This window comes from Cryptotermes secundus, unplaced genomic scaffold (assembly GCF_002891405.2).
Source record: "Cryptotermes secundus unplaced genomic scaffold, Csec_1.0 scaffold1951, whole genome shotgun sequence".
In the NCBI taxonomy this organism is placed as follows: domain Eukaryota; kingdom Metazoa; phylum Arthropoda; class Insecta; order Blattodea; family Kalotermitidae; genus Cryptotermes; species Cryptotermes secundus.
In genome coordinates, this window is record NW_019727443.1 from 654,834 (window position 1) to 665,136 (window position 10,303).

Sequence of the window (10,303 nt, forward strand, 5' to 3'; positions counted from 1 at the left end):
GGCAGAATGCAGAGTTTTAGTATGTTCAGTCCGTACCTCACAGGAAACATTACGTCTCCGCTATAAAGCCCAGCCGGTTAATGCTGTTTAGGGAAACAGTCGCTGTTTACTGTGAGAACTATACGGAACACACAGATACACTGTGTGGGCAGAATATTAAACGAGGTGGTACATAGTTACCATTGTGCCTTAAACTGATAAATGTAGTTAACTAACTGACTAACTCCAGTGACTATATTCTACCTTCAGAAGCTGATATGCGCACAATAACTCAGTAAACTTCGCGCCTTTTATGGAACCCGAAGGTTCATTACCTTGTTCACAACTCGAACTTCATTTCTTGAAGTTACATTTAAATATCGTCCCATCTGCTCCCAGGTCTTCCAAGTGGTCTCATCCTTTCGAGTTCTTTGCCCATTATTCTCTGTGAATTTCTCATGTCTTCTTTGCATGCTACGTGTTCCACCCATATGATCACTCTTGATCTGAACTAATAACGTATGACTAGAGGACAAGTCACGGAGCTCCTCTCTGCCTTCTCCCTGCCTCTGCTGGTCCACAGGATAAATTGATGCAGTCACGGATTTGCCAAGTTATCAGTACGTGTATATCTCTGTGGACTGTTGTGAACACGGCAATTTAGTGACCAGCTGAGCGAATATCAGTTCCTCAAGAAGGTACTCTTCAGATCTGCTTCCAAGGTGAATAAAATACATATCTTATGAAAGATATGTCTTCTGGAATGTGGCGCCGTGTAGCTCTTGTGTGAACCGACGTTTCGGAGGAACGTGTATCCTCCATCTTCAGAGTAGGAAAATCTGCGAGCGAGGAACCAGCGTGAGCAGGTGGCTACAGACATATCTTATGTTCGTAGCGTCTGTGAGAGTACGTCATATCTTGAGTAGGCAGTCTCAGGCGAGAAAAGTATCGTGGGTTCGAATCGCCTGTATGGATATTGAGGTTCTGATCGTATGTTGAAAGTAGGTTCTGGTAACTTTGTGATTGATCTGCGGCACCGTCTCATAGTGACGTAGCCTCAAAGCTGCTTCAGATGCAGTATAGGCCTGTTAGGATTTCGCTATGTCACATGACTGTTCGAGCAAACAGCGACGGGCTGTTGCCATCATTCTGTCAGACGCTGAGCACACAAACACTGGTTTCTGCAGTGCGGATCAGCAGACTTGGAACTGAGCAGACCAGTGACTTGCTGCTGAGCATAGCCGTTCTTAATTTCGGGACCGATTGTCATATTTTTGTTCTTTCCCAGACCACTTATGTGTTCTGAAATGGGTGGGACCTCCTCTTCAACAAGAGGAGGGTTGTGACTTCTATTGTCGACTCTTCGAACTGAGGCTCATCAACGCGATATTATTTATTTGCGAACTAACGAGGTGGGAGCCATCTTTAGTGTAGGGTCTTGAAATCTTGAGTGGTGTATATATTCGAATAGAGGAAATAAACTGTGAGAATTTCACTGACAGAGTCAAATATATATTAATTTTGAAAATGAAAAGTCGAAAAGGTTGTTCTTTATATGTATGTAAACAGAGGCATGCAGGTTTGAGAAGGGCGGGCAATGGAACCTTTGCCAAGCTGAAGAGGCGACGTTTACGAAACCACTGCTCTCCTTACGAACCCAGTAAGGGGTTGCTGTTGCAAAACTGAAGCAACGGAGACAAGCACGGTTGCCTGTGCAACAAAAGCACGACGGCGCGATGAGGTACTGCAAATAACATTCGAAGTTTCAAATTTTCGAAGCGCCAAATTGACATGCTGTTCGCTTTCCCTAGTTCGTCTACCGGTGGTAGCACTGTCTTAACGCAGATTTCCATCTCCCCACATTTTATGAACACACTCAAAATTAGTCGACCAGGAATCTTCCTGGGGGTAAAGGGCGGCCGGCGCGTAAGGCTGACAACCTCACCGCCATCTGTGAGCCGATTGTCTAGAAAATGTGGGAGCCTCGACGTCTCACAACCCTATGGGTCTCCACGGCCTGTTACAGGGATAATTTACCTTTACCTTTACCTTTACTCAAAATTAGTTACCCTTCCTCTAATACGTAACTTCTTATGGGCGCAATTTACTTTTAGAATATAAAGCTTTATTAGCACTGAGGTAGTGCGGCATCTGCATTTAGCGGCTTGCTTGATGACGACGAACCACTGCGGCTAGCCGCTTACAGAATCTCATGTTATATCGCGTCAAGTGTTAAGATTATTAGCGAATAAAGAAGGAAAGACGTTGTGTGGCCTAGTCTGAAATCCTATCGTGTAACTTTCCGGGAGGGACTGAGAGAAACGTCGAAAAATCTTATTCAGAATAGCAGGTCTCAGGGGCTAGATTTGGTGCAAGGACCTTCCGAATAGGAAGCAAGAAGAAAAGGAAGGGTGAAGGTAACATTATCCTTGTGGTTGTTACGTCACGTGATCTTGTACAGTATACGCTTTCAGTTGCTAAGATTATGGCGTCGGAATAAGGAAACAGGAACTGGGGTGCAAATCTTTGAGGTTATGGGAACTTGTCATCATCATCATCATCACTGGCATGACAGCCCTTCGTGAACCCTGGCCTACCTCAGGATTGCTCGCCGTTCTTTTCTATTTGATGCTACATTCCTCCAGTTCTTTGCACCCAAAATTCTTATGTCCTGCCACACACATTCTTCCCATCTTAACCTTGGTCTTCCCACTCTCCTATTTCCTTCTGGTTTAGTATTAAGCATTTTCTTGATGGTTCTATTCTCGCCGGCACGTATTGTGTGTCCAGCCCATTCAAGCCTTTTCACCTTTATAAATCCAATAATGTCTGTTCATTAAATAGTTTGTATAGCTCATGGTTATACCTCTTCCTCCATATTCCATTTTCTTCCACTGGTCCACAGATACGTACATCTCAGGATCCTCCTTACGGGAACTTGTATCAATGTGAATTTATGCACAGAAATTCGTACAGTCATTAGAACAGACGGAAGAAACGTCTGAATGCAGTGCGGAACCAGAGCATGACACCAGTGATAAGCCGAGTGAAACAAAGACGAAGAACAAGCATATAAAAATGTCAAGTTCTCTGGTCACGGGCAGATCGGTTCAATATTCTCATCACGTCTCTGACCTTACATAGAGTAAGGGTCAGTAACAAGCCATAAGATCCAAGTATGCGACAAGCTGCAGAGATTATGCCTGGCAGAGAGTGAAATATAGCGATTGCAGCAGTTCACACGCTTCCAGCGCTGGCCGCGAGGAGCATTTGGATGGCGTGCTATTGTTGCAGTTTCGTGTGCCGTGAGTAGGCCGCCTGCATTCTTTTACTATTTAACCTAAATGTCATTTTAAAATATTGTACATATTGCAGACATCATTATTAACTGAACTGAAAGAATAGTTGTGAGATCAAGCTGTACAGAAGAATGTTTAACCTGCATTTGCTCATTATGAAGTTTGTAATTTGTGGATTTGGTAATAGTGTCTTCTGATTTCTCGAACAGCGTTTTTGGATTTTGATGTTTTATTTTTAGGAAACGGGTCATAAAATTAAAGTAGAACTGTTTTATTGTAGACTTAACAGTGTGATTGTCTTATTACTTGATATTCACGTTACATGAAAGTCCTGAAAGAACATTTGATACATCTGTGATGGAGATGCAGGTCAGTTACATTCGTGTATGTTGATGTATGATATATATATACAGTCATGTGAATTCTGAAGTGGAATTAAGATCTGAAGTAATCAGAAACAACTCTATATCAACTGATCCTATTCATGTTTCTTATTATTAAAGAGAGAATTGTCACGCTATGAGTAATCTAGCAGAGCAAGCAGTGCTGGTGGATACATTCAAGGGATTTTAGCGGATTCCTTCCTCAGAAGTAAATATTCGGGCAGCTAGTCAAATTCTCCGCCCCTTACGGAACCCGAAGGCTCATCGCCGTGTTTGCAAGAGGCGACAGCTGCTCCCTGTCTTCAGCTAGAAAGCTAGATGAATCCAGTTCAGGTTTTGGCCTTCTTTTATTTACGACATATTGTTTTTTTTTCGGGTGAGTTTCTGTATGAAACAGGGGTACCCGGTAGCGTAGTTGGTTGAGGTATTGTGCTACAAGCCGGAAGGTCACGGGTTCGATCCTCGATGAGGTCATTGGATTTTTCAGTTCACGTAATTCTTCCAGCCGCATTATGGCCCTGGGATCGACTTAGCCTCTAACAGAAATGAGTACCAGGATTTTTCCTGGGGGGTAAAGGGCGGCAGGCGCGTAAGGTTGACAACCTTACCGCCATCTATGAGCCGATTGTCTAGAAAATGTGGGAGCCTCGACGTCTCACAACCCTATGAACCTCCACGGCCTCTTACAGGGATAGCTTTGCCTTTTTTATGAAACAGCTGTAAATAAGAAATTATATTGAGATTTTGACGGAATTAATTTTAGCATGGAACGTAAATAAATGCAGGCGCAGGTTTCAGTGGGCAAGAGCCGAAAGAAACGCATGTTTTCATATTTCAGTGTCATGTCATGTTATTGTAACATTGTTAGTGTAAATTAACACTATTTTCGAGATACTGTGAGATAATAACGTGAGATAGAGTTGCTTGCTTATTAAGTATATTGAGACATATTTAGATAAAAATTGTAGATACTAGTAGGCGCAACCTATTTAACCTGTCCTTCGTTAATTTGGCATGTTATCTTCAAGATAACAATGATTATGGAATAATAAAGCCAGTTATTTGAATGATAAGAAAATCGCATAGAATGTCACAATCGCTTGGTCAAACTCCTGCTTCAAATTAGCATGGTCCTGGGTTCAAATTCTGGTTTAGAGACTGACTGTCGTGACTCAGGATTTTCGTGGTTTCGATTAATCCCTTCAACCAAATCCTAAGATACGTGTATATCTCACGTCAGGCCACTACCGCTTCCATCAACATTCTCTCGAATTCGTTATCCTTACTGATTCTATCATTGAGCGCTGTTTAGTGCAGGTTGGAGAGGCGACAAAACCAAAATGCACGGTGTAAGCGTCAGCCCCGCTGTAAATGTGATTGTAGGCTGTCACGAAGCCAATATAATATACACGTAATTTTGCGTCTTATCGCATCAGCAACTGATAATTGTACAACCTGACATACTATGTATATAGGAATATAGATGCTTATATTTACAGGGTGTCCCAGGAGGAAAGGTCAATATTCTGGGAGGTCATAATATCGGTCATTCTAAGCAAACAAGTGTATATGTACATGTGTCCTATTCCGAACGGTTTCCGAGATAGAGCTATTTCACTGTACAGTACACTGTACACTGGACAGACGAGCAGCACGCCATGTCCTCACACGAGTTGCACCGAGATAGAGCTATTTCACTGTACAGTACACTGTACACTGGACAGACGAGCAGCACGCCATGTCCTCACACGAGTTGCACCGAGATAGAGCTATTTCACTGTACAGTACACTGTACACTGGACAGACGAGCAGCACGCCATGTCCTCACACGAGTTGCACCGAGATAGAGCTATTTCACTGTACAGTACACTGTACACTGGACAGACGAGCAGCACGCCATGTCCTCACACGAGTTGCACCGAGATAGAGCTATTTCACTGTACAGTACACTGTACACTGGACAGACGAGCAGCACGCCATGTCCTCACACGAGTTGCACCGAGATAGAGCTATTTCACTGCGCAGTACACCGTACAGACGAGCAACACGCCCATGTCCTCACACGAGCTGCAAAGTGCATTGGTGTTGACGGTGGAATTTTCAAAAAGGTATTACACTAGGTAAACTGTACCAACTTTGTCACTGAACAGTAAATACCGGTATTAGAAACATTACGTAATGTCTCTTTCTTATCAACAGTTTTGGAACTCCACAGTGAAATAGCGCTATGTGGGAAACCGTTCGGAATAGGGCACATGTACATATATACTTTTTTGCTTACGATGGTCGATGCTATGACCTCCAAGAATATTGAGCTTTCATGCTGGGACACCCTGTGTGTGTACATGAAGACTTTATGTTTGTGTAATGAAAATTTATACATCCATTTTACGTTCCCTTAGAAATTACTTTCACGTCTTACCCATTTGTATTGCATTATCCATTTTACAATTTATGAGTACAGTTTAAGAATTACCTATGTAGGTTTCGAATACGCGCAAATATCTGAAGACTGCGTAGCACCTCTAATCACGCCCACCCACTCGAAATGGGACAGATCAGAAATGCGTACAAAAGGGAAATCTGATGAGAAGATACCTCGTGGAAGACCTAGGCGTAGACGGGAAATTAATGTAACGGCATACCGTAAGGAAGGAGGATACTGAAATATAAATCGAAATGGACAGTTTTGGGATTTTTGTTTCATTTTTCAAACCTGATACTCTGATATTTGAAGGTTGCAAATAGCAGCAGTCTGTGCCCATGGATGATCTACAGAGGCAGTGAAACGCTATTTCAGTACTGATAAATAAAGTCAAGTAAAACATTTGCCGTTAAGTTTACAGGCCAGTGAAGTCACGTGTAAGAGGCTGATTCCGTGAGATGAAAGCCTGATGACTGACGTATTTTGGTGAAGTACTGCCATGCTCACGCATCTGAGTCTTCTGCGTGGCAACTGATGAGATGTACAGTCCTGTACTGTTTCTTAAACTGTGGTTAACTATTCGTAATTTCGGGTTACCATGGCAACGGACTGTCGGGCGTTAACAAGTTGCATGGATTTAAGTTACCTAGTATGTCACGAACGAGCGAACATCTTTTGTTTGTAGTAATGAAAGACTGACCTGCACAAATATGATCCCTTTGTTAATATTTCAATTTTACTGTTGATTTAAATGGGTCATTCTTTACTGCGTGGGCGCTCGCTTGTAACTTGTACGCTCGCCGCATTTCATTTTATTATTATCTTGGACAGTAGTGATGCTGTGAAGTGCTGTGACAGTTGGTATACGCGACGTTTCGGAAACTGGACCCATTAAAGGCGGTAAGGGTGCATACTCAGTTTGCCTGTTTAGAACTGGATATTGGCACAGAGCTGGTTGTGTTCTAGAAGTACTGGGTTTGAATCTCTGCCGCGGTACCTGCTACTTTGAATTTTTGTTGTGATTTTCCTCAGGAAAATGCCGGGATAGTATTTCTAATTTATTATTCACCGATCATTCTACCGTTTAACGGTGCATGATACGAGATACTGACAGTGTCATTAAACAAACCCCAACAAGTGGGTAGCTGTGTCGTGCAATATCAGTTCATGTCACGCGTGCTGCAGATTACCAGCCCTTATGTATTTAATATGCGAATAGTGTCCAGAGTTTACACTCCCCTGCAACACCCGATCTGACCGGTTGTAACCGGGCTGTATTACATCTCGTGCCGAGACACAAGCCTGGATTAGTTGAAACGGTCATCTCTTCTGTACGCATATTGATGAGTGAAGTGAAGTAGCTGTCATGCTATTTAACCCTATAAAGCACAGTGGTCACTGTATGTACCACCTGCTTTAGCATTAAATTAAGTCCCGGTACTGCCCACAGAGTGTATCTGTGTGTTCCGTACGGTTCTTACAGTAAACAGCGACTGTTTCCCTAAACAGCATTAACCGGATGGGCTTTGTAGCGGAGACGTAATGTTTCCTGTGAGGTACGGACTGAACATACTAAAACTCTGCATTCTGCCCACAGAGTGTATCTGTGTGTTCCGTACGGTTCTTACAGTAAACAGCGACTGTTTCCCTAAACAGCATTAACCGGATGGGCTTTGTAGCGGAGACGTAGTGTTTCCCCAGCAAGAGGGTTCGAGGGGAGTGGGCAAACCAGGCGCCTGCCCTCCCACGTTTCCTTGTTCTTTTTAAAGAATCCTATTTTAAGAGAAGAAAAAATTGCGAAATATTAATAGTAGAAATTAAAAGTGACTTTTATGTTGGTCTATTCCAGTACTCTTGGGCCATCAATAAACGTAGTTGCAAGCTACCGAATCGTATGTCTAGAGCACATTTTCTAGCTGCCCCTGTTTGGAAAACTGACCCCCTTCCGAACGTGGGAAAAATTCTGTCGTCGCCTATGGCTCCAGTAGCTTGTCTCGCCTACGAAAAGGAACTTCGAGTTGTGGCATTCGCTTCGTTCAAGGTCTGTTGTGTCCCATTTTGAAGAGTTATATAACTAATTAGACTAAGAATAGGGGCGATATGTAGACGCGCTAACGAAGCGTAGATGAGCACATTGCCTTTGACAGGATTCAGATCTCGGTCCGTCTGTTACGTAACTGGCTCTGATGCGGTTCAGTTGTCAAATTGTCTCCTGGATTACAAAACCTTGTCACGTAGCATATACGTGTATACTTACCAACGTTTCATAGGAGTCCGCTGCCACATGTTCACTTCCACCCTGAAAATGGAGGTTGTGTGTTCCTCTGCCATCTGCGGGACTGCACTGTTTTATGAGCCAGAGAAACAGTCTTCATAGCAGTGTGAACCTCGAACCAGTTCAGCGTTGATCAGGACGATTACAAAGCTTTGGCTGTACAACCTGACACTTTGAAGGCCTGGGTGTAGATGTAAGGATATTATGTTCTGGGAATAACTAGTCGCCTACTTTTCTTTGATCGACACGGAGCTCATAGAAAACGAAAAAGGAGGGACACACAGACACACACAGCTAGGTGACCACATAAGCCTCATATCCCTAAAAATTAGGGGGGCTACACAGCTAGATGGACAGACAGGATACACAGACAGACAGCAAGATCTTCCCATAAGCCTCCTTTCATTTTTCAAAAAAGGAAAGTGGGCTAAAAATGAGTATTGAAGGAACATGGCGAGAAGGCTCGGGCTGGATTAATCTGGCTAATAAGAGAACAGTGGCTGACTCTCGTGAACACTGATGAACCGTCACGTTCGACGAAAGAGGGCGCTCTGTAGAGTTCGGTTCGTAACAGTCATTTTGCAGAGCGAAGCTTTCATTGTTTCGCGCGCCACCCTTGTGCCCACCCCATGTACGTTTCTGCACGGCATTGGCCAGCCCCATGCGTGGGGCCTATAACTGTTGCGTCTCCTCGTCACGTTCGCCCAGCCAATGGCAGCTCTGCGCTCCGTCTGCCTTGAGTTTCAGGTCTCAGCGCTCCGAGGCACAACGCGGGTTCTCACATACTGCAGTGAGTCATTCTATTCCTGAATTTATAGCCCTGTAGATGCTGCCCGTATCAGAGCATTGCGTCGTCTTGTCTCGATTCATTTGTATTTGGAAAAGAAATGGGCAGTGACATCTGTTGAACAGTTTATGCCACTTGCGGGTTTCGGCGATGCAGATTTGGTTGCCATGGAAATGTGAGCCCATAAACACGGAAACAAAACACAATCGGGTTAGTGAATACACAGCAAAGAAACGCCGAAACTATCCTTTGGTATCTGCACGTGGCTTCTTATGAGGCCACATCTCATATGTAAATGATGGACTTTATTGTGTGGACATAATCCGACAACGCAAGGCACACGCGTGGATAGATTTACAACTATCAAACATGGCGTAATGTTTGCTGTATGTCGCTTCTTCACGGCCAGTAAAAGGTAAAAAAAAAGAAAAGAAAATGTAAAAGTTTCCCTGTAACAGACCGTGGAGGCCCATAGGATTGTGAGACGTCGAGGCTTCCACAATTTCTACACAGTCGGCTCACAGATGGCGGCGAGGTTATCAGCCTTACGCGCCGGCTGCCCTTTACCCCCCAGGAAGATTCCTGGTACTCATTTCTGTTAGGGGTTGAGTCTACCCCAGGGCCATAGTGCGGCTGGAAGCATTAGGTCAATTTAAAAATCCAACTCAGCGGGACTCGAACCCGCGACCTTCCGGCTTGTAGCATAGTGCCTCAACCAATTACTTCTTCACTGCCAGTACAAAACAAATTCCCGTTGCTGAAGCATAAGATCTCAGAGTTAAATTGCGTTAAATATTAACGAATGCAATGAAGTCTCACTGGAGGAACTTGTCGGGGTAGCCAGTTGCAAGACCGAGATTCGAATTTGGAACCCCCCGAACACGAAGCGGGGATGTCTCTTGTGATTATGCCGGAATTACAGCGGCTGGAAAGAAATTCTTGAGAAGAATAAAGCCCATACTAGACCCAAATTTCGAAATACGAAAGCAGTTGGATTCAGCATGTCTGCAGACCTTCGGAAACAGCTGAAGAATTACAAAACGCATGGAACCGGGGGAGTCCTTTGAAGAGACAGCTAGGCGGATGTGGCCGGATAGGGTCTGTAAGTGGTCCACTGCCTCACTACTGGATTATTATTATTATTATTATTATTAT

At 43.8% G+C, this 10,303-nt stretch overlaps 1 protein-coding gene across 3 annotated transcripts in view; it reads left to right on the plus strand.

Annotated features, from left to right (window-relative positions):
• LOC111864878 (monocarboxylate transporter 14) overlaps positions 1-10,303 on the plus strand; it is a 25,882-nt gene that overhangs the window by 4,882 nt on the left and 10,697 nt on the right. Inside the window, exon 1 of one of the 3 annotated variants that reach the window (XM_023852460.2) lies at positions 2,871-3,284. The exons of 1 other annotated variant lie outside the window; for it this stretch is intronic. The gene's annotated coding sequence lies outside the window, so the exon portion shown is untranslated. Of the gene's footprint in view, positions 1-2,870; positions 3,285-9,899; positions 10,251-10,303 lie in introns of those variants that run through there. One more of the 3 variants, XM_023852461.2, reaches the window with a different exon arrangement.